The 25143-nt window shown below is 42.4% G+C and overlaps 4 non-coding genes and 1 pseudogene across 4 annotated transcripts; 1 reads left to right on the top strand and 4 right to left on the bottom strand.

Moving 5' to 3' along the window:
* Nucleotides 1-2513, top strand: part of LOC105547624 — a 3717-nt pseudogene extending 1204 nt beyond the window's left edge.
* A 2706-nt stretch (nt 2514-5219) lies between these two features.
* Nucleotides 5220-5301, bottom strand: TRNAS-GCU. The gene has a single exon. It is a non-coding gene; the product is annotated as a tRNA-Ser (tRNA).
* A 2210-nt stretch (nt 5302-7511) lies between these two features.
* TRNAQ-CUG lies at nt 7512-7583 on the bottom strand. The gene has a single exon. It is a non-coding gene; the product is annotated as a tRNA-Gln (tRNA).
* A 1460-nt stretch (nt 7584-9043) lies between these two features.
* Nucleotides 9044-9117, bottom strand: TRNAI-AAU. The gene has a single exon. It is a non-coding gene; the product is annotated as a tRNA-Ile (tRNA).
* Nucleotides 9118-12299: 3182 nt separating this feature from the next.
* Nucleotides 12300-12372, bottom strand: TRNAV-UAC. The gene has a single exon. It is a non-coding gene; the product is annotated as a tRNA-Val (tRNA).
* Between the last annotated feature and the right edge of the window lie 12771 nt (nt 12373-25143).

Genomic DNA, 25143 nt, shown 5'->3' with positions numbered 1-25143 from the left:
AAATTTTTTTTTTTTTTTTTGACTACAGGCGCGCACTACCACGCCCAGCTAACCTTTTTTTTTTTTTTTTTTAGACGGAGTTTAGCTCGTGTTGCTTAGGCTGGAGTGCAATGGCGCGATCTCGGCTCACTGCAACCTCCGCCTCCCGAGTTTAAGCAATTCTCCTGCCTCAGCCTCCCGAGTAGATGGGATTACAGGCATGTGCCACCACTCCTGGCTAATTTTGTATTTTTGGTAGAGACGGAGTTTCACCATGTTGGTCAGGCTAGTCTCCAACTCCTGACCTTAGGTGATCCGCCTACCTCGGACTACCAAAGTGCTGGGATTATAGGCGTGAGCCACCGCTCCCGGCCTATGTTTCGTGTTTTTAGTAGAGACAGGGCTTCGCTATATTGATCTCGAACTCATGGACTCAAGCGATCCGCCTGCCTCCGTCTCTCAAAGTGCTGGCAATTACAAGAATAAACCCCCACACCCAGCCGTGAGAAAAAAAATTTAAATTAAAGCCCTCTTTAGTGAGTCGTTACATATGGAAAAAAAAAGTATATAAATTATTCTAAACAATGAGCACCCTAATTAATGAGAATTTACACACACAAAAATGAATCGGACAAACGGAAATAAGATGATGAGGGGAGCATGTTTTGTTCCTTTAATCTTGCTGCTTTGAAGATGTTCTTGACCCCCTAGGCCTACAATCTTCAATTTATTTTTACCCACTGACTCCAAAAAGCATTTTGACTAAATGTCCAGTCATAGGAGACTAGTTTATACCTACAGTGCGTGTACACATTGGGATAGTGTGAAACAGAGTGAATAGGGACGATATCTATTAACTTCTATGGAACAATTTCTAGAAGACATTGTTAAGTGAAGAAAAAGCAAAATGCAAAGGACTATTTATAGTACTATATTACTTTCTGAAGTGCAAGAAGAAAGGAAAAATAAGACAGACATGCAGAAGGATAAATCAGGAAGCAATGAAGTCAATTATCAATTACCTAGAAGTGTAGTGGTTGCCAGACTCTGGGGCTCACACTTTTAATCCCAGCCCTGTGGGAGGCCGGGGCGGGCGGGTCCTTGAGAACAGGAGATCAGGAGACCAGCCTGAGAGAAAGGGCAAAATCCTGTCTCTACAAAAACAAAAACAAAAACAAAACAAAACAAAAAAAACACGAGCTATTCTGGAGAGGTGAGAGGGTGGTTTGAGCCTCCGGGAGGTGGAGGTTGCAGTGAGCTGAGATCATGGCCCTACATTCCAGCCTGGGCTAGTATTCAAGAGAATACCAAACCACGGTATAGGAAAAGAAAAAACCAGACCAAGTTACTTTTAACTTGGGGCAGGACGAGAATTACAAACAAATCTTGGACTCTTTTTAATTGATTTTGTTTTCTGTTGTAATGTGGACAAAGCAATTTTGAAGCAATTTTAGGTGTATTATAGGATAGGGCACGTGAGTAAATGTGTTGATTTACTCATTTGAGTAAATCATTTCAGCCACTATCTAATTGCAGAAGATGATCATACAAATAGATGGTGGGAAGGCAAACAATAAAAATTTAAATTAAAAAAAAATTTTTTAAAGCCCCTTAGGAGATACATTAGAATTGTAAATATCTGGACGGGCACGGTGGCTCATGCAGGTGCCGGTAATTCCAGCACTTTGGGAGGACGAGGCCAGATGATCACCTGAGGTCGGCGGTTCAAGACCAGCCTGACCAATATGGAGAAACCCCATCTCTACTAAAAATACAAAATTAGCTGGGGGGTAGTGGCACATGCCTGCAATCCTAGCTACTCGGGAGGCTGAATCAGGAGAATCGCTTGAACCTGAAAGGTGGAGGTTGCAGTGAGCCGATATCACACCACTGCACTCCAGCCTGGGCAACAAGAGAAAAACTCTGGCTCCAAAAAAAAAAAAAAAAAAAAAAAACCTCTCGGCTTTCGGAGGGGGCAAAGGTGCAACTTTCTTCGGTCGTCCGGAATCTGGGTTCATCCAACACCAGCCGCCGAAGTTCGACCCCAACCAGATCAAAGTCGTATACCTGAGGTGCACCTGAGGTGCACCTGAGGTGAAGTCGGTGCCACTTCTGCGCTGGCCCCCAAGATCGGCCCCCTGGGTCTGTCTCCGAAAAAGGTTGGTGATGACATTGCCAAGGCAACGGGTGACTGGAAGGGCCTAAGGATTACAGTGAAACGGACCATTCAGAACAGACAGGCCCAGATTGAGGTGGTGCCTTCTGCCTCTGCCCTGATCATCAAAGCCTTCAAGGAACCACCAAGAGACAGAAAGAAACAGAAAAACGTTAAACACAGTGGGAATATCACTTTTGATGAGATCATCAACATTGCTCGACAGATGCGACACCGATCCTTAGCCAGAGAACTCTCTGGAACCATTAAAGAGATCCTGGGGACTGCCCAGTTTGTGGGCTGTAATGTTGATGGCAGCCACCCTCATGACATCATAGATGACATCAACAGTGGTTCCGTGGAATGCCCAGCCAGTTAAGCACAAAGGAAAGTATTTCAATAAAGGATCATTTGACAACTGGTGAAAAAAAAAAGTAAATATCGTTGGGTACTCATAATTATTAAAATATTCATATGTATGTGCACACGCATGTATATGTGCACACGTACATATGTGTGTGTCTATTTGCATATTTTGTATATGTGAGTATACACATGTATTTCCTAGATATTGTTGATAATCTAGAAGCAAAGATATCTTAGAAACAGTAAGTACACCTAGACCCTGGATATTGGTCTCTAATACATTCCTCACTAAAAGATCACCTCTGAGAAATAGGAGACTTCAGGACGGGGACAGGGTAAATGTAGTAGAGCCTAGAACAATTTGTCATGCCAGAAATTAAGAAAGTTTTAAGAAATATGGTGGAGGAATGTCACAAGGACAGAGTACTTAGCTTGAAGGGTCTGCCTCTGACAAAATCTGGGATACATGGACTACCAAAGTTATTAAGGCAATAATGGAATTGTAAACCACTGAAAAATAAGCTTTTATGAGCCCATACAGATAATAAATACATAAATGGATGTTAAAGGGGGACTCTTTTTTTATTTTTTATTTTTTGAGACAGAGTCTCACTCTGTCACCCAGGCTGGAGTGCAGTGGCACAATCTCGGCTCACTGCAACCTCCGCCTCCCGGGTTCAAGCGATTCCCCTACATCAGCTTCCCAAGTAGCTGGGACAACAGGCGCCCGACACCATACCCGGCTTTTTTTTTTTTTTTTTTAAGTAGAGATGGGGTTTCACCATACTGGCCAAGCTGGTCTTGAACTCCTGACCTTGAGATCCGCCCTCCTCGACCTCCCAAAGTGTTGGGATTAGAGGCGTGAGCCACAGCGCCCGGCCAAGGGGGATTCTTGATTACAATAGAATGCCAAAGTAAAAACTGGTAAATGTGAAGAAAATTCTGGAGTTAAAAAAAAACATCATTTTGCAACCATCATAGTAAATATGGTCCACGTAGGAATTATCAATAGACGCTAACTCTAGAGGAAAATTTTGATGGGGAGCAAGTTATTTGTATGATCTTTAAGCATCTCTCGCAGATTGCTTATTAGTTGCAAGGAGGAAACTATACATATATATCAACTTGACTATGTGATTGGAATTAACCTCAGTAATGAGGGGCAATGAACATTGCATGTCTCCAGATTTAATAGTCCTGAGAACGACATGTCACATACATTCTATTCTCTGGGATGCAAAACGTGAACCCAATTATAAGGGGAGAAAATCACGCAAAGCCCAAATAAGAAATGTTCTATGTTTTAAAAATGTGAGCAGTTACCATGTTCTTCAAAAAGTCAATGTCATAAAATAGAAAGGTTGTGAAAATGTTCCAGGTTAAAGGAGACTAAAGGGGTACGGAAAACACCCAATTCTAGACTGATTCCTGAATCGGAGGGGGTAAATACTACAAAGGATATTATTGGTCAATTGAAAAAAATGGAATACAGGTTAGAAAATTCCTAAAAACTTATATCAATGTTAAATATACTGAATTGGTAACTATATTATGGCTATAGCACAAGAAACTACTCCTTTAGGAAATACTCACTGAAATATTTAAGGGCAAAGGAACATAATATATATAATTTACTCTTAAATGTTCTGGGACACATACACACAAACATACACAGATATATACGGAGAGAGAGAGAATTAACGTTAATAGGTGAATCCTGATAAAAGGAATATGGGTGGTCTTTATACTATTCTTATTCTTAATTTTTTTCCTTAAGTTTAAAATTATTTCTGGATAAAAAGTTTTAAAAGGCCGAGCGCAATGGCTCACGCCTGTAATCCCAGCACTGTGGGAGGCCGAGGCGGGTGGATCACCTGAGGTCAGGAGTTCGAGACCAGTCTGGCCAAGAAGGTGAGCCCCTCATCTCTACTAAAAATGCAAAAATTAGCTGGGCGTGGTGGCGGGCGCCTGTAGTCCCAGCTACTCGGAAGGCTGAGGCAGAGGAATCGCTTGAACCCGGGAGGCGGAGGTTGCAGTCAGCTGAGATCGTGCCGCTGCACTCCAGCCTGGTCGACAGAGTAAGACTCTGTCCAAAAAATAAAAAATAAATAAAAAATAAAAAACATTTTAATAAAAATTTGAGGAAGTGAAAATATTAGTATAACGAACATTCAACTTCCCATCAACCAGTTTAAACAATTAACAATATTTTGTCAATGTTTTCTCTATTGCTCCCCAACATCAGCTAGTATTTTGAAGCAAATCCAAGACTGGAGATTCCAAAGCACTTTACTTTGACAATAAGCAAAGGTACAGATTACTCGTTCACATGTAAACAGAGAGGAAGGTGACACACAAACTTCTGTTAATTGTTCGAAGGATAGGGTAGTCAGGGTCTGACCAATGCCTTTGGTTCTTTGGCTTTGCAACATGAAGCACTACGTGAGTGGAGCAAGGGATAGGTTGCACCATGCGGACATCTTGGCTGAGAGCCCTTCAGGTGGGTGCTGGATGTAGTAAACTGTAATCTAAGAATGGAGAATAATTCCACTCAGATCCACAGGAATTCTGTGGAACCTCAGGAGGAAATAAAACTGATAGATGGTCGAGAGAAATAAGAGGAAGCAAAAGGAGGAAAGCTGTAGATAATGTATATAACGTTTCTGAGAACAACTCAGACCTGCGACAGAAATCTGGTTACCCTCTTAAAGAAAACAGTCGACGAAGGTGGGATTCGAACCCACGCGTGCAGAGCACAATGGATTAGCAGTCCATCGCCTTAACCACTCGGCCACCTCGTCCTTCGGGCTGCAGCACGTTTTTGGGATACTCCTTTAAGGCTTGTTTTTGACGAAGCTTTGCAGCTTGATTTTGGTGATGTGTTGATATGGATTGTGATGTCCTTCAAATTGTGGTCTTCTTAAAGAATTCTTACACAAAACAAGTTCTTTCCACCTTCGTATGGAGAACCTTTTACAGTTTGATGATCCTGCCCAACGCCCGTGTGTCCAGTCTTGAGTGTCATCGTTCCTCTGTATCCATTCTCACTTTCCAACTACAGTGAATTTTTTTTCTCCCCAAGCTCCATGCTCTCCTTCTCATTTTCTAACCGCAGCACTCCTAACTCTTCTCTCTGCCCTCACTTCACCTGCCTTAGTTCATCACTCATTTCTCAGATCTCAAGTTAGGCCTTACAGCCCTTCTTACTGAAGGCTAAGCCGCTGAAAATTGGGGGTGGAGGGGGAGGATAGGGGGGACTCTTTTTCTGTTGCAAATGTATTTCTGTTCTGTTTCTGCCACAGAATTTTATCCCAATATTACGTATTTTTATGCGTAAAGACCCTGTCATAACGCACAGCAACGGAAAATACTCATATAAATTGAAACCTCTAATTTTTTTTATTTCCATTAATAATCCCCAAGAGTTTCACCGTTTTTCTTCTGGTTTGAATTACCTTTATATTCAATGGTGGCACACAATAACAAACACAAATCAACAATTTTGGTAAGTAATTTAGTATATATGAAAAGTAGAGTTGCATTGGAAATGCATCTTTTAGTGCAATGGCTGTCAACATGTTTTTTCTCCATCAATTCATGTGTCCGCGGATAAATACTTCTTATAGCTGGAATAAGAAAGGTTCGGTGGAATTAACAACTAAAAGATCAGTAGATTGTGGTTTTGAATAAGTCCGAGCCTTCCAAAAGGTGTTTTTATGATTATTTAAGGTGCATTATTTAAAGTGGAACCTTCAACACATTCCCATTACGTTTATCTAGTTTAATAAATAAATGGTAGCAGTAAATAAAAGTGAAACCTAGCAGGAGATTTGGGACCACGCAAAACATATAACTTTACGGATATTCATATTTGATAAAAGTCAAAGAATTTTCCTAGTAGTCTCAATAATTGTAAAAAAAATGAAAACACTAACTTTCCACGGCCCAATATGTACGTTCCGATTTGTTAAAAATGGAATGTTATTAGTCGGAAGTAAATGAGGAATTTGTCAGTTCCTTCATAAAATCATGTAAAATACGCAATTGAGACACGCAACCCTGTGTCTTGTTTACAGAAGACTTTGGAGACACCAGCATTTCCAATTGTTCTGTCACAGTAAGATGTTATCTAAAAGGCGAGAATGATTCGCAGGGGAAGACGGAAGTAGGGAGCATTCACATCCCACAGGGAGTTAATGCGCGGTAGGGGAGACACATTTGGGGAAATGTTTCTTTGTAGCCTCTAGGATCTCGTGGTCTCCGGTCCAGCAACCCTGTCGCTAAGCTTCTCTGCTGCACCGGGCGCTGGCTTCTCTGACATTCCTTTTTCAGAGAAGAAAAAGCGCAAGAACTTTTTCCTGATCACATTCCCTGCCTTCTCTTCTGGCTTACCGCTTTCTTCTTTCGTCCCCGCCTCTCTCCAAAACCGAACCGCCCCAGCAATTTCCGGGTGATCGAACTTCTCCAATCTGTCTAAGAGGGTCCGAGCTCTGAAATCCCTTCTTCAGGAGCTGGTCCATGCCCAGACGTGGAAATGCCAAGAAAGCCGAGTTGCTGCGCGCCCAGCAATGCGCTCAGGGAACCCTTACTAGGAAACGCTGAGGGACTTTGCGGGTTGGGGAGAGTGGGCGGGGAGGGGGCGTAGAGTAAACACTGTTATGCTGGGACAGGGAGTCTTTCCAGCTCATTTCCTCCTCTTCTCTGTCCAAGCAAAACTTGCTTGTGCAAACTCGAAGCAGCATCTATCTTTATTGACTATTGACTGTCGCCAGTTGTATCTTCCCGTCACCTGTTCTATCGGCCCAGCCCTCAGAAGTTGAGCTTGTATCCCCTTGTGGTCTTGTCTGAGGACAGTTTTCTCTCGGCTTCGGCGACTGTCAGCTCTTCCAGACCCATTACGTGGGTAAATCCTTTCCTTAGTTTCCATCCCAACTTTTCTCTGTCCGTGACTATCACCCAATTTCCTTTCCTCTTCTCACCAGCCTCAGTTTTAGCAGAGGACAAAATACTAAGGTTCCACCGAGACTTGAACTCGGATTACTGGATTCAGAGTCCAGAGTGCTAACCATTACACCATGGAACCTACATCTGCGACAGTCTTTCCTAAAGTCATAGGTGACCTATTTCGCCACCTTAGGTTGCTTCCCTCTGCCCCGAAGTTTGAGTGATGGGTACATTCTGCTTTTCCTCTTGGAGGATTAAGTCAAAAAGATGCTTACCTGCCACATGCCTACATTCAACACTTTTTACACCAGAGTCTTAATGGAAAACGTTGACTTCCAAATGTCCGGAGTCCTCTCATCCTTGTATTTCCTTTCAAGTGGTTTAAGAGCTTGGCGCCCCGGCCTTGGGTCTCTCTATTTCATCAGTGGAAAACAAGTGAGATTGTTAAACAAGACTGTGTGCCAGGTGCCAGGCACACAGTATACCAGGTTACCGTGTGCCAGATTTTGTGACAAGTGTTTTCTATTGTTACCTCACCTGTGAGGCTCACAACCACGCTGTGAGATGGGACCCATAATTTCTATTTTACAGGTGAGAAATTTGAGTCAGATACCTGAGATGCTTTACTCCTTTTCGTTATAGATCTAATTGTTTTCTCAAAAATCATTTTTACCAGGGTAACATGTAGCGTTTTTGAGGACACGTTATGGAAAGATTTTACCGAAGTCACAGGGGAGCCACGTTGCTGCTTACAGAAAACTGAAATAAATGCATTTGAACTACAGGGTTAGAGGACGATCCCAGCAACCCTAGGATAGCAACTCAGGGAAAGAAGGGGAAGAGTAGACAAAGGTCCCTCTGGAGTCTCCCAGGACAGTGCACAGCTCCCCTGGTCCTTCCACTGCCCTTCACCAATGGGAAATATGTACAGGGTAGACTTCCAAACGGACACAAAGAAAACTCCCTGCTTCTCCCTCGCATATCCTTTTGTGATACACACAGAAGACCATGTGAAAACACACACACACACACACACACACACACACCCCACACACAATCGGTTTCTGTGAACAAAACAAAACAAAGTCTGTGTTCCTTGTTTAAAGTGATAGCTTCCTCACAGGGCAATTTTGTCTCTCAGTTAAATTCGAAAGGGTTTTCAGAGACACACATCCACAACATTCTAAGAATTTATTCTTTATCTTGTGTCTCGATAATTTGAGAAAGAAGGTAGGTTTCAGGACTAATTTGGAAGGAAAATGTGAAGTCAAATAAGCTTTATTTTTTAAAAAAAATGCCAGTTATCTTTCCACTCCTTGAACTCTTTCCGCGCCCCCCACCCCTACTCTCATTAAGCAGGCTCCCAATCTTGGAGGTCTCTGCTCTGAACAACTTTCTGTCCCCAGTCCTTATTCCTGGAGGAAACAGAAAGAACATTTAAAACAAAAAAAAGAAGAACATTACCTGGGGAGATGTAGCATTTCAGATGATTCGGAAACAAACTTAGGTTCTAGGTTCATTAAGAAATGGGGACGGTGAATTTGAATCATCTTAGAGCATGAAAACCAAATTTCTCGGAGGAGGGGAAAAGAAAACGAGTGGCCCGTACGGGGATCGAACCCGCGACCTTGGCGTTATTAGCACCACGCTCTAACCAACTGAGCTAACCGGCCGCTGCCCAGTAGCCCCCTTTGTTATTCTTCTCACCCGCATCCCCGCCACTGCTCCACCAAAGTATTAAATTCTTTAATGTAATTCCTGTTTGTCTTACAGGGAGGAACAATTTGTCAGTTGCTTTAGAGTCTTAATAGAAAGAACGAGAAATTTCCTCTCAATGCAAAAACAGAACAAAATAGCTGTATTCGTAGACTTGAAAGAGGACGCTTAAACCTTTCAAACTGTGGCTAATGGCCCAAGAATTTATGGAAATATTTGCTGCCTTCTGAATGTCTAGTCAATACATGCAGACAATGAATCAGATTCGGTGAAATATTAACGAGTCTTTGCCTCGTAAAAGCCGTTCACTAAAACAACATACAAATTGGTACCTGAAGGATTTTCCCAACGAGTCTGATTCTCGATGGTCCCACAATCGAGATCGTCCCAGGTTTCTTATGTCCAGATCCTCAATTTGGGAGTCTTCCTATGTGTTCCCTTAGATTCCCAAAGTGACCTCAAATCAAAGGTCGCTTCGAAGACCTTGGTATTGGAAAATGCTAGAAATGTGGTTCTAGTCACCATTCCAGGGGCCGTTAAACCGAATCGTTGTCTACTCAGCCATTGTTTCCCAAAAGCATTACCATTGTTTTTAATATCTTGTTTATCGTTCCAGAGATTTTGAATACATAGACAAAGTTACCCAGGTGTTTTCTTTTTTTCTCTTTACGAATAGTAGCATTTTATACACTTTTTAAATCTCTTGCCTTTTTAAATTTTTACTTACAATGTATTTTTGCAACCTTTCCATATCAGAATAGACAAGTGTTCTCCATTCTTTTAAAAATATGTATAGTATTATATATACTATACACGTGTATACCTATGTAACAAACCTGCACATTCTGCATATGTACCCCAGAATTTAAAGTATAATAATTTAAAAAATATACTTGTAGTAGTTGGCCAGGAGCAGTGTCACGCCTGTAATCACCACACTTTGGGAGGCCGAGGTGGGCAGATCATCTGGGTCAGGAGTTGGAGACCAGCCTGGCCAACATGGTGAAACCCCATCTCTACTAAAAATACAAAAATTATCCAGGCATGGTGGCACACGCCTGTAATCTCAGCTACTCAGGAGGCTGAGACAGGAGAATCACTTGAACTTGGGAGGTGGAGGTTGCAGTGAGTGGAGACTGTGCCACTGCACTCCAGCCTGGGTGACAGAGTGAGACTTCATCTCAAAAAAAAAAAAAAAGGTATAGTATTCAATTATGTTAGTATATATCATAGTTTAATGAGCAGTTAGTTTAGTTTTCCATCCTGCTATTGCAAACTATGTCTATGAACATACACCATCTCTGATAATCTGCCATGATACCACGCATTCATGTGGAAAGCTGCATCAAAGAATACGTATTGGCAATTTTGACGGCCATTGTCCCCCTGTGCTTTAGAGGGTTGATCCCAATATTCTTTTTCCTTGCTTGTTTGTTTTAACTATATTGAGCACAAATAGGACGCTGGGCACATTTCTACCCCTCTTTCTTCCTGAATTACAGTCAGTGAAAATGTAGAGAAATTCATACTGGGGAATGTTTGTTTCTGGAATATCACCTTCTCTCAGTTAGGCAAGACTTTGGGAATGTGACAGAATCAGGTGGGAGAAGGAAGGGGCTGAATGGAGAGCAAGGAGAAGGGCCAGCAGAGGCCTTCCTTTGTGCACCTCAGAGAGAACAACATGGCAAAAACACCTGATGGGAGAGGAGCTAAGACAGTGTCAGTGTGTCTGGTGATTAAGACTGAGTTGCAGAGTGATGTGCAAGCAGTAGGAGATGAGACTTGAGGAGGAGAGAACATGTGCATGCTGCAGGACCCTCTAGTAGATTATTATAAATAAATCAGGATACTTTACTTGATGGTGAAGAGGATGGGGCACTAAAATTAACAGGCGTTAATTGATCTATATTGAGTCTAAACTAAGAACTATGATTACTCTGTATAGGCCAAGTTAAGGACTTTTGAATTGGCCCTACCAACAATGGGAATCCATGGAAAGATTTTAGGCAGAGAAGTCTCATGAACAGATTTGCATTTTGAAGATCTTCTTAAGCTCCTGTAACAGACAAGCCCATTGTTACCGGGCCCATGCTTAGCTTCCATCACTGACATTAGGCTATTCAATTCATGTAATCAATCTGCCAGCACTGTAGAGGCTAATTATTAAGGCTAGCTGACAAAAACTGGTAGAATCATTCCAGTTAGTTGTTTAGTTCTGTGGTGGACGCACTCTGGTTAACTTAACTTGTGACACAAATATCTTCACGCTTTGTGTCCACACATCTCCCCACCTAGGTTCCTTTCGAGGACCCCAGTGTATGTACATGTAGGGAAACACCCTAACTTTACCCCATATCCACCTGGAGCGTCCTTAAGTGGAACTTTGCCATGCCCCGGTGGAAGCCAGGTTCCCAGCAGCGAGTGAGCAACCAGAGCCCAGCCTGGACCTGGAGAGGCGTGTCCGGCCCAATGTTCCATGCAACGCTATCTTCCCGCAAAAGTGCTACTAGGCATTGATCCCGCAGTGGAAATGCTCCGAGCCAAAGGGCCCTTAAACAAGGCTCCTGCGAACCTAATCCCTGAGGTCTTTGTGACGATCGGGAGATGGGACCATCAAGGGAAAGGATCGTGGAGAAACAGGCGACGCAGTAGCCTCTGCCCTAATTGAGCTCTCCCTGCAGAATCTTGTCTTCTACGTATTCCCTCCCCATTCTCTCTTCTTTTCTTCCCTAAAAGTCATGTGATGTTTGAAAATATTGTCTGACAATAAATGAATTGCTGGAGATTGGTAATGTTCACTCAAGTGGTCGGGGACTCTTGGTCTAGAAGCAGAGACTTTTACTTGTGGAAATCCCCAAGAGCCTCTCTTTGAATAAAGCCAGCAGGCAACAGTTCGCATTAGGAAGAGAGCAGAGACCCCTCCACCCCCAATCTCGCCCCGTTTAAAGGCAGGAACCTCCTCCTATTCAGAACACTGCTGACAACATGCAGAGAGAAATACCTAATAGAACAGTATTAAAGCTTTTTGAAAGCTGAGAGTGTTCGAGAGATCGTGCAATGGTGCCTTTGTAAGGACGTCCACTGACAAGGTAAGCTAAGGGAATCTTGAAAAACAGAAACACCCCGAAAAATTACAAGTTGTTTCCGCTCGGTTTCGACCCGAGGACCTTTCGCGTGTAAGGCGAACGTGATAACCACTACACTACGGAAACCGATGTGCGCCATCGACTTCCTTCGTTAAGAGAGAAATAAATTTTTCTCTTTCAACTTTGGTAATGTCGAGTTGATTGGCTTTTCCTTTCAGTAAATTATCAAGGTTACTATGCTTTTCTTTACTACAAATCCTTCATTAAAACTTTTTTTTTTTTTTTCAGACGTGACTGGAGAATTTAAGAAAATTTCCCCTGAGATGCGAGGCTCCTTACTGTAGACGTTGATTTTTTTTCTTTTTCTTTTTTTTTCTTTTCACGGGGCAGAGGCAGGAATTCAGAAGAGTGTGATTTCGTTGTTGTTGATGTTTATGGAAAAAAATATAAGGAGATGTAATGTAGTAAACAAGATTCTACATAGTGTAAAAGGAAGGGTTGTGGTGGCCAGAATATTGCGAACTTAAGTTGAGGCTCAAAGTGAATGTATCTCCTATCTTGATGACCAGATGTCTGCGTTTCCTGTCTGGAGATCTTCATATTGTTCTGCATATATCACGAGGGTAAGCATGTTTACAGAATTTGGTAAGGGCAGAGGACTATCAGGAAAGTGGAAAAGTTCTATTGTCTATCAAATACCTCTCTATACAGCATTCAATTTGTGTAGTTAATTAGTGTCTCACTGGGGTGATTGTGAAAATCCTGTTCAAATACACCAGTCTGCATTTTTCCTTAAAGATGCTGACCATGAAGGCCATTGTTATTATCTGTCTTTTTTAAAGGGAAGAATTCAACTCCTCTTTCCCTACTGATTACACAGTTTCTGCAAATGAGTCCCCAATCTGAGAAAAATAGGAAATAACTCTTTTACTAATTCTGCAATTTGGACAATTAACTATTAACCTCAGTTCCTTGTCTCAAAATAAGATTAACGTTTACTTTATAGAATGGTATGGGTTCACATATTATTCAAATCGTGTTTATTGTGTGCCCATTGCATATATGGGCATTGCAATGGACAGTAGGGTTTTATTAGTAAATGAAACCAGGCACTGCACCTGTCTTCTTGGAAATTATATTCTTGTGAGAGACAGACAGTAATCAAGTTATCATCCAAATTAATGCATCATGTCCAAGAAAAGAGGGACATATAGTGCTCTCATTTAATATATGAAGATTAATTTAGAAAGTTTAGGGGAAGATTTCTCTCAGAAAATAATGATTCTGCTCAAGTTTGAAGGTTGGGGAGATGTTAACTAGGTTTAAAAGAGTGTTAAAGGTAAAAGAAATCATATGTACCCAAACCCATGGTAAATAAGAGGGACTGATTTGCAAGTAGGACAGTGTGGTTGGAGAGAAAGGGGCAGTGGGGTATGAAATAAAGCTGAACACATGAGAATCAGCCGTGGAGAGAATTTTAGGTCATAATATTAAGGATTACATTATTAAATAGCTATAAAATGTGTGATAATCGGCTCTTTTAAAATGCCAGTTTCTGCCCTTTATCCTTTCGTTCTCTCAAAGTACATAGGATGTGAGACCTAGTGTGACCTAATCTCTAAGTTAAAACCAGCTAAAATTTCCCCCAAATAATTTGGGAATACTCAGAGGAATTCAGATCATATGTATACCCTTAGCCAACTAAGAACAAAGGCGATGGTTTCAGTTGAGAGCCCAGCAAATTTGACTCCCCTACCTAGAATTCCAGTTCTGTGTTCTCTCCGCCCCCACTCCCCTACCCCATCCGGTGCTGGGCTCTGCAGATGCGCTAGGATTTAAGACATTGAAGTGTAGGTGGACTAGGGAGGTGGTAGCACTTATTTTCTAGTCTTGTACCCAATCAAGCAAAAATCCTGCACTCCATAGTTCTCTTTTTTAAAAAACCAAAATCTGTGACTGAAATACACTCCAGTAACTCAATACACCATTAAACCATTTCCTCCTCTCCTTTCTCATTTCAAATTCCCTCAAACATCCTGGCAAATCCAGAGCCCGCTGTGCACAGTTCTGATTCCGGGCGGAGTAGGGCTCCCTCCTTGCAACCAGGACGTCTTCATCCCCACCTTGAGCTGAGCTGGATGTCGAGTCCTTGGCAATATCCTGCACCAGCTGCTGCCAGCCTAGATACCCTGCCTGCGAGGGCCCCAGTGCCGGATTTCATGTCTGTCTGTTCCATAGACCTATTTCTAAATCACACACTCAAGTAAACTCAACCCAGGCAGGACTATTCCGTGCCTAAATTAAACTCGCTAGAGCGGTGACTCTAGTGACAGATAACTGACAACCTCTGGCAGAGTGCCCGCCGAACCCAGGGAAGCCTCCGCCTGGACTCCAGACCCCTGCGCGTCTCCCGGGATTCCTAGAAAGGTGAGGCTCGGAGTTGACCCTGTTGCAGAAACACCTTAGCAGAGAGATGCAGATCAAGTTGGGCTGCTGACCAAGTCCCTGAAGGAATTGCTGGTGGTAAGAACAGGGTCGCGGCGGCAACCGCGGCAAAGGAAAGCAGAGTGAGGTTAAGTAGTCATCTCTATCCAAAGAGATCTGCCGCAGTTCCAGACAGGAAACTTTTCTTAGTAATCTTCTCTATCCCCTACTACTTTCCAGCCCATCCCCTCCACGCACAAATCTCCTGCGGAAGGTTTCTGAAAATAATTCTGTAAAGGAAAAAACAACAATAAATGTTTGCCAGAGATGGATGACACCTGGTAGCGTCGTCTCTCATTTTTCGTTTGTTTACTTGTTTAGACCCTCTTCTCTCTCTCTCTCTTTTTTTTTTTTTTTTTTTGACTAATTGCAAATTGTTCAGTAGCCATTTGGCTGTCTTTGTGAAGCTCGTGTTCAAATTGTTTAACCATACACCTTAAAGTGCAAATGAAAACAAAGCCTATTAAAGAAAATTCAGAAAAATCCTTTTTGCCTTTGCGATAGTCAAATGTTTTGTAGATTTGACAAAACAAGTAAGCATTTTTAAAAAGATTGAAACTATAGACTTCATCCAAACTAAATGTTATTTTCATTAAAAGGCTATTGAGAGAGAAAACGCCAGCCTCAGACTGGAAGAAGGTATTCGTGAGACAAATTTTTTGGAAAAGTTGTTGTTTCCACTGGATTTAAAAACCAAAATCCTTTCACAGGCTAGGCGGACATGCTAATTATTACATTACAGAAATTCCCTGCTACAATCAGGCCTTTCACAGCAGAATGAGATGGTGATTCTTTGGATATACTGAAACCTAATAACTTTTAATGTTTCTCTTTTTTCTTTTTCTTACTTTCTTTCTTTCTTTCTTTCTTTTTTGAGACGGAGTTTCGCTCTTGTTGCCCAGGCTGAAGTGCAGTGCTGCGGCGATCTCAGCTCACTGCAACCTCTCTCTCCTGATTCAAGCAAGTCTCCTGCCTCAGTCTCCCAAGTAGCTGGGATTACAGGCAGATGCTGACACGCCTGGTTAATTTTGTATTTTTAGTAGAGACAGGGTTTCACCATGTTGGTAAGGCTGGTCTCGAATACCTGACCTCAGATGATCCACCCGTCTTGGCCTCACAAAGTGTTGGGATTACAGGCATGAGCCACTGTGCCCAGCCATGTTTTTTATTTATATTTTTACCCACGTGTGTTTCTTTCCTTCATGCTTTTTTTTTTTTTCTTTTTCTTCCCCCCACCCCCCGAGATGGAGTCTCACTCTCTCCCTGGCTGTAATGCAGTGGCACGATCTCAGCTCACTGCAACATCCACCTCCCAGGTTCAAGCAATTCTCATGCCTCAGCCTCCTGAATACTGGGATTACAGGCGTGTGCCACCATGCCTGGCTAATTTTTGTATTTTTAGTAGAGACAAGGTTTCACCATATTGGCCAGGCTGGTCTCAAACTCCTGACCTCGTGATCCGCTGGTCTCGGCCTCCCAAAGTGCTAGGATTACCGGCGTGAGCTGCCGCACCTGGCCCTTTCCTTCATACTTTCTATTTATTAAAATTAATGCTATAGAAACTCCATGATTCATAACCAAATACAGCTCATACCTAGAGTCTAAATTTCTCCCCCAAAGCTAGGCAGAATAAACACAGGGATTCGATTTCAAGGAACTCTTCAATGTTTTCCTATGGCTTTGATTTCCAACTCCCTTCTTGACTTTGAGGAGCCAGGAGGATCCAACACACTAAGATCTGGAGACCACTCAAGCTTCTGCAAAGTCAATGCTTGTCTGGAGGACACTGCTGAGCAGGGGATGTGATGGGGGAGGGGTGAGCTGTGCCCAGTTGACTGTCAGAAGGTGATGAAAAAAGAGGTGGTATCTGCGAATTCATGTGACTGGGAGTTCATGTGTGGTGAGTGTGTCTAGGAGTCATCAGTCATTCTATTGTTTGTGTCACTCATACTGCTCTGGAAAGCATATGCTCAGTGATTACGTCAATCTGTTTAATGGACAGATGATGTACAACATTCGTCTATTCTTTATTTCTTTTCCTATTTCAACTGACATTTGTCACTGTCTTTTTTCCTTTTCCAGCATTTCCCGGGTATCTGGAAGATGCTCAACAGTGAGATGGTGCTCTTCCTCCAAATCTGTTGACATGACAGGACAGTGCCGCTTATGAATCTCCGACAAATAGCAAAGTGGAAAACTGCTCTTGGCAGCTAAAACTTGGATTGATCACAATGTTTCAGGAAACAGAGAAGAAAGACAGTATTTCCCAGTTAGCAGGATCTTGAGTCTTATGATTTTTTTCTGACATTAAATCTGAAGCATAAATGGCATGAGTTTATTATTTTCAACAATTTGATTAGACATTTATTTCAAAGAAATTAATGAGTAGCCTACAATATGCCCCATCCTGAGCTAGGCTCTAGAGGTAACAGATAACCTGAAAAAATGGACGTGCCCGAGGTAACAAAGGGCTCAAGCCCTGATTTTCATTATAAAATTACCCAAAACAGGGTGGTTATATTTTAAATTGACAAATGAAACCTCGGAGATAAATACTCATGCACTATCACAGAAACATAGAGAAGAGGAAACTCTGTCACTCCAAATAATGAGGAAAAGCTTTCAGAAGAAGTAATAACTGATCCAAGACTTAATAGATGAAAAGTAAGAAATTGGCTGATGAGAGATGGAGGGGTTAGGGGAATTTGTCATTAGAGGCAGCATGGAGAAATAAGTCAGTGTTTGCGGAGACTCCAAGGAATTCTAAATTTGAGGCAGGGAGTAGGAGCAAATAAGACAAAATGAGAAAATAAGGGTTAGAGCAGGAAGAAAGAGGAGTATCTTTCACTTAACACTTTAGTGTGATGTGCTGTGGAGAGTTAGGAAAGTTTGAAGAAGAAAAGTTATATTTTCCGTTTCAAGCTAAAGTCTCAATGGCTGCTATGCAAATGAGAAATTTAGGGGACCAAATATGGAGACAAAGGAGCAAGGAAAGCTTTTCTGCATACCTTAAGGTAAGGCCTCAGAAAATTTAATACTTTAATTGGATTACCTGAAAGAAAGAAAAGAGTCAATAGAGTAGACGTAATCATTGAAACGATTATCCAAGGAAAGTTTCTATAAATAGAAGCCTAGTATCAGACTTCTGAACAGTAACATAAAAAATTAGATTAGCATTAAAAAATAGAAAAAAAGTGTGAACCAAGAATTACATAACAAGCTAAGCTAATCTTCAAGAATCAAGATTATGGAAAATAAATCGGGAGGCTGAGTCTGGAGAATCGCTTGAACTCAGGAGGTGGAAGTTGCCGTGAGCTGAGTTGTGCTGTTGCACTCCAGCCTGGGCAGTGAGAGAGACTCCGTCTCAAAAACAAACAAACAAACAAACAAAATATATATATATGTATATATATGACGACAACTAAACAATATCGTTTCTTCAAATTAAGGTATTAAGTGTTACTTAATACCCCCTCTGGCAGGTGAAATTATCTTGATGACTGTGCTTGGATTCAGCAGTGACAATCTATAGTTTGTATTCAGACATATTGGTTGCGTTCACAGCGTTCATAGATGATCGATATAAATGATGAAAAGCTAACACCCACTGTGGCCCGTTCGGGGATCCAGCCCGCAACCTTGGCATTATTAGCACAACGGTCCAACCAATGAAGTTAACCGGTCGTGACGCGAAGTTCACTTCCCTCTTAACAAGATACATATATGTTTAAAAAAAAAAAAAAGGCCGGGCGCAGTGGCTCACGCCTGTAATCCCAGCACTTTGGGAGGCCGAGGCGGGAGGATCACGAGGTCAAAAGATCGAGACCACCCTGGCTAACACGGTGAAACTCCGTCTCTACTAAAAATACAAAAAATTAGCCGGGTGTGCTGGCGGGCGCCAGTAGTCCCAGCTACTCGGGAGGCTGTGGCAGGAGAATGGCGTGAACCCAGGAGGCGGAGCTTGCAGTGAGCCGAGATTGCGCCTCTGCACTCCAGTCTGGGTGACAGAGCGAGACTCCGTCCCCCCTCCCCCCAAAAAAAACAAAAACAAAACAAACAAAACAAAAAACTATTTTTTTTCTCTCTTCTTTTTTTTTTTTTTTTTTTTTTGGACGGAATGTCGCTCTTGTTGCCCAGGCTAGAGTGCAATGACGCGATCTCGGCTCACCGCAACCTCCGCCTCCCGTGTTCAAGCTATTCTCCTGCCTCAGCCTCCCGAGAAACTGAGATTACAGGCATGCACCACCACGCCCGGCTAATTTTGTATTTTCAGTAGAGACGGAGTTTCTTCTTGTTGGTCAGGCTAGTCTAGGAACTCCCAACCTCGGGTGATCCGCTCGCCTCGGCCTCCCAAATTGCTGGGATTATAGGCGTGAGCCACCGCGCCCGGCCTCAAGCAATTTTCTTATTCGAGTTCAAAATGGGTCGTAAAGCAGCGGAGATAATTCGCAATATCAACAACGCATTTGGCCCAGGAACTGCTAATGAACGTACAATGCAGTGGTAGTTGAAGAAGTTTTGCGAAGGTGAGGAGAGCCTTGAAGATGAAGAGTGTAGTGGCAAGACAATTGAGAGCAATCAGCGAAGTTGATCCTCTTACAACTACCAGAGAAGTTGCCAAATGACTCAGCGTCGACCATTTTACAGTGCGGCATTTGAAGCAAATTGGAAAGGTGAAAAAGCTTGGTAAATGGGTGGCTCGTGAGCTGAGCAAAAATGTTTTTAAAAAAATCGCCGTTCTGAAGTGTCATCTTCCTTTATTTCACGCAACAACGAACCATTTCTCCATCGGATTGTGACGTGCGATGAAAAGTGGATTTTATACGACAACCGGCGACGATTAGTTCAGGGATTGGACCGAGAAGAAGCTCCAAAGCACTTCCCAAAGCCAAACTTGTACCAAAAAAGGTCATATTCGCTTTTTGGTGATCTGCTGCTTGTCTGATTTACCATAGCTTTCTGAACACCCGTGAAACCATTACATCTGAGAAGTATGCTCAAATCAATGAGATACACCGAAAACTGCAATGCCTGCAGTCAGCATTGGTTAACAGGAAGGGCCCAATTATTTACGACAACACTCGACTGCACGTCGCACAAGTGACGCTTCTAAAGTTGAGCGAATTAGGCTACGAAGATTTTCCTAATCCATCATATTCATCTGACCTCTCACCAACCGACTACCACTTCTTCAAGCATCTCCACAACTTTTTGCAGGTAAAACGCTTCCACAACCAGCGGGATGCAAGCATTTTCTAACTGTTCAATCCCGTAGCACAGGTTTTTACCCTCCAGGGATAAACAAACTTATTTCTTGCTGGCAAAAATGTGTTGATTTTAATGGTTCCTATTTTGACTAAAAAAGATGTGTTTGAGCCTAGTCATAATGATTTAAAAATTCACTGTCCGAAACTGCAATTACTTTTGCACCAACCGAAATATTAATTTTAACGAATTGAAAGTATGAAGAGGCCGGGCGCGGTGGCTCAAGCCTGTAATCCCAGCACTTTGGGAGGCCGAGACGGGCGGATCACGAGGTCAGGAGATCGAGACCATCCTGGCGAACACGGTGAAACCCCGTCTCTACTAAAAAATACAAAAAACTAGCTGGGCGAGGTGGCGGGCGCCTGTAGTCCCACCTACTCGGGAAGCTGGCAGGAGAATGGCGTAAACCCGGGAGGCGGAGCTTGCAGTGAGCTAAGATCTGGCCACTGCACTCCAGCCTGGGCTACAGAGCGAGACTCCGTCTCAAAAAAAAAAAAAAAAAAAAGAAAGTATGAAGGAAGAAACACCCTGTGGATAAAAATATGCTAAAAAGAAAAACATATTATTAGGTTTGCGTATATCCAAAGAATCCTCCTTTCATTCTGCTATGGATTGCTGCACAGAAGAGAAAGTTTTTTGGGGTGTACTGGTTAGCATATCTGCCTACAAGAAAGGGGTCTCAGATTTGAAACTGATGAAAACAATAGCTTTTCCAAAAAGATTTCTCACTTTATCGAGAAATACAAATAATCACATTCCCTAAATGCCAAAGTCTTCCCGTTCTCTCTGTTGTTCCAAACTTAAATATGAAAGGTTTTCCCAGTTCTTCTAGAAAAAGGACTCTGCCAGATTTGGTCTAGGCCATTTAGTCATTTAGGCAAAAAGGTGCTGTTAAGTCTACATATTACCATTATACACACACACACACACACACACACATTCTCTCTCTCGCTGATTCTTCTCTTAAAACACTTTTACGTTTTGAGGTGTTAATTTTGCCCACTTTGAAAACTAAAATAGGTAAACAGTTTGTCAAAAGATAACATGTCTGTTTTAAATTTATGAGGTTAATAAATCAGTTCCTACATTCCAACATTTAATGTCAATTATGATTTATGGAGTAACTTTATTAAATTTGTGCCGCCTTTCATCTTTACTGTTTGTTTTTGCACACTTTTAACTGTTGCATGATTTATCACACATTTTGGCCAAGATTCTTCCCCTTAGTGAGTTATGTCTTTATTCATAGTAGGAGGAAATCATGTGATTCTACAGAAAAATGTATTTTCATGTATTTTATGACATTTAATTAAAAATAATAGAGTACTCATTACTAATCCATGCACACATCGTCAGTACACAATATAAATATATAAGAAAATACAACAAAACTGAAACTATGGTAGATTAACAGACTGCAAAAATTAGTGATGAGCCAACAATAAAAAATAAAATTTACTGTGTGTACACCAATAAAAATGTACACACAGATGATAAATTGGAAATGATACTTCCAAGGCACAGGGAGGCTAAATGCATTTCTTTATCCATTCATCCAACGGTGAACACAAGAATTCCATATATTGGCTGGGCGCGGTTGTTCACGCCTGTAATCCCAGCACTTTGGGAGGCCGAGGCGAGCTCAGGAGTTCAAGACCAGCCTGGGCAACATGGTGAAAACCCGTCGCTACTAATACAAAAAAAAAAAAAAGAAGAAAGAAAGAAATCTGCGCGGTATACTGTCGTAGGCTTGTAATCCCAGCTACTCGGGAGGCTGAGGCACAAGAATCGTTTGAACCCGGGAGGCAGAGGTTTCAGTGAGTCAAAATCACACCGCTGCACTTCAGCCTGGGTGACAGAGCACGATTCCGTCTCTCACAAAAAAAAAAAAAAAAAAAAAATTTCCATATCTTGGTAGTATGCAGATAATCTCTTGGACATACTGATTTCACTTCCTTTAGCTATATACCCACTAGAGGGTTTGCTGGATCATATGGTATCCCTATTTTTTATTTTTTGAGGAACCACCATACTGTTTTCCATAATAAATGGTATTAGTTCTTTAAATAGTTGATAGAATTCACCAGAGAAGCTACAGGTCCTGGGCTTTTCTTTGACGGGAGACGTTTTTATTACTGATTCAATTTCCTTATCTACTATTGGTCTGTTCAGATTTTCTATGTCTTCATGATTCAGGCTTGGTAGGTTGTGTATGTCTAGGAATTTTTTTTCATTTTTCCCAGTCCTTATCCTGCCTGGCAGACAACTGGACACACTCGACTCCCGGGCCCTCAATTTCTTCCCTTGGAGCACTGCCCAACACAAAGAGTGGGCCGTTTCCAGGGTTCAATCCACTGGCTCCTGGTAATTTTCTTGGGGTAATTTTCTGCCTCCCAAGAGATGGAGATCACAGAGCCTTCTATTGTTGGAGAAGGCCTAACAGAGGGAGCACTTAAACAGAAAAAAATGTACTCTACTGGGGGGCTAAGTAAAATTTCTGTGCTGTGTTTGAAAAGAAAATTTTTCACAAGTTGTAGTATTTTCTTTGTGTGACTGGTGAACTCCAATATTACTGATTTTAATAAATAGAAAAGCTTATCAATCTTGATAATTTCCTGAAAGAAAAGATCAATTCGATGTTACCAAATCTGGGATACCCAGAAAAATTTTCTTCTCTCCCTGGGAGAAAAATTGTCAAACATGAGGGTTTCTGTAGTGCAGTGGTTATCACGTTCACCTCACACACGAAAGGTCCCCAGTCCGAAACCGGGTAGAAACAACTTGCGTTTTTGAGGAATCCTTAGCTGAATTTCTCAGTGCACGTTTTTAGAATTGCACCCCCGCACCATCTTTAGCCGTTTAGGAGAGAAGGTTGTCCTTGTCACCTGTGGTGTGAATATAAACCAAAGTACCCCTGCCGCCTTTCTCCCACCAGAGCCCCTACCGTTTTCGACACGGAAAAAGTCCTCTTCAAAGCCAAGAGTCCATGTCTTCTCAGGTGGACACGAACAGTCCCAAGCAATTTTTTGCCGAGCAAAGTATTATTATTATAATTGATGCTCTCATCGCCTGGTCCCCAAAAGACCTCAGGGACTCGGTTCGCAGGCAACTTGAACGATCTTTCATTTCAGGAACATTTTTCCTGCAGAGTCAATGCGAGGCCGAGATTTTGCTGAAAGCCACCGTTTCCGGGAGCACTGGGCCAGACTCGCCTCTCCAGGTGCAGGCTGGGCTCCAGTCGCTCACTCGCTGCTCCTAAGTTTCGCTCCATGGGATCATCACAAGGTTCCACTTAGACTCAGGACGCTCCAGGAAGATTAGGAGTGGGATTAGGGTGTTTTCCTATATGTACATGTACTGAGGTCCTCGAAAGGAACCTGGGCTGGCAGATGTTCTCGCTGAGTTTCCCTCCCCACCCAAACTCAAGAGTCCAGCTCGGAGATTACTGCACTCAGGCCAAGGCCAGCCCCTGTGGGTAAATGGAGCCTACTGGCTCTGGATATATGGACCCGTTTGTGGATTTCTTTTTTTTTTTTTTTTTTTTTTTTTTAGGCATAGAAGGAGCCAAACAGCCACTCGCCTCTTTTCAGATTTATTCACGAAGAGATCAACCGGAATCCTAGAAAAGTTATTCCCAGGTGGGATGAATTCATTAATGAAGGAAGCGGCTCTGAGTAGGGCAAGTGGTAGACTGTAATGGATATGATGGTGTTCTACCTAGAACCCATTGGTTTTCTACATTGCCCAATGTTTTGTGGGGCAAGGTACGCAGACACCCAACATCCTGGTGTGCTATTTGCTGCTAACTCAAAGCTGAGCTCTTCCCAGGAATTGCTCTAAGCTAAAGAAAGCTACCCTGTTTAAGGTTATACCTTTTCTCTGGGATCAACCTACATCTAAAGCCACGTCTATGAGTGGATACAATGACCCAGCTCCTTTTCCCCAATTCAAGACAATTCTAAAGGATCATTATAGCTCCAGAGCTCCCCATGGGAATGGTTGAGTCCTCTTTTGTATATCATTCTTGGATACACAATAGACCTCCTTCGTGAAAACTATATCCTGGAGCCTGTTTCTCATGGAATACAAAAACCTAATGCACTCTGTTTTTTTTGGTTGAGATGGAGTCTAGCTCTGTCGCTCAGGAGTGCAATGGAGAGATCTCGGCTCACTGCAAGCTCCGCCTCCCGGGTTCAGGCCATTCTCCTGCCTCAGCCTCCCCAGTAGCTGGGACTACAGGCGCCCACCACCACGTCCAGCTAATTTTTTGTATTTTTAGTAGTGGTGGGGTTTCACCATGTTAGCCAGGATGGTCTCAACTCCTGACCTCGTGATCCACCCGCCTCAGCATCCCAAAGTGCTGGGAGTACAGGCGTGAGCCACCGCACCTGGCTAATGCAATCTTAATATAAAACCGAATACAATCTCCTAGAGTCTGTTTACAAAAGACCTACTAAAAACAGTATTTTAAAGCATATATCAGATTTGTCTCTCCTAAAATCAGAATTATACAATAGCTTCCCGTTTTACTTGAACTAAAGCCAAAGTCCTAAGACCTCCTACAAGATCCTACATACTCCGATCCTCCATCTCTCTCTGATCTCATCTCTATGACTCTCTTCCTCCCTTGTGCTCTGGCCACTGAATCCTTTTACTGTTCCTCAAACATTCCATGCGAGTACCCATCTTTAGACTTTTATAGTGGTTGTGCTCTGCTTGTAACACCTCACATGTCAGATGGCTTGATTGCTCATTTTCTTCCAGTCACAATCTTATTCAGGCTGCACTAACAGCTCTGTTTAGCATTCCAACCTATTCCCATCACTCCAATTCCTCCTACCTGCCTCTATTTACCAATCACATTTAACACCTTCTTACATATTTTATAATTTATGTTTTTATTATGTTTGTTATTTATCTCTGTTTCCATCCTCTATGAGGGCAGATATTTCATTGGCGCAGTACTACTGATGCGTTGCTGTAGTTCCCTGATGCCTGTCAAGTGTCTAGAACTGGACCTGTGTAGTTGTTACACAAAGTTAAAGAGATCTTTTTAAAATGTGAATCTGGCTGGGCACAGTGGCTCACACCTGTAATCCCAGCACTTTGGGAGGCCGAGGCGGGTGGATCATTTGAAGTCAGGAGTTC

This window comes from Mandrillus leucophaeus, unplaced genomic scaffold, assembly GCF_000951045.1.
Source record: "Mandrillus leucophaeus isolate KB7577 unplaced genomic scaffold, Mleu.le_1.0 Scaffold392, whole genome shotgun sequence".
Lineage (NCBI taxonomy): Eukaryota > Metazoa > Chordata > Mammalia > Primates > Cercopithecidae > Mandrillus > Mandrillus leucophaeus.
This window is presented reverse-complemented; position numbering and strand designations above follow the sequence as displayed.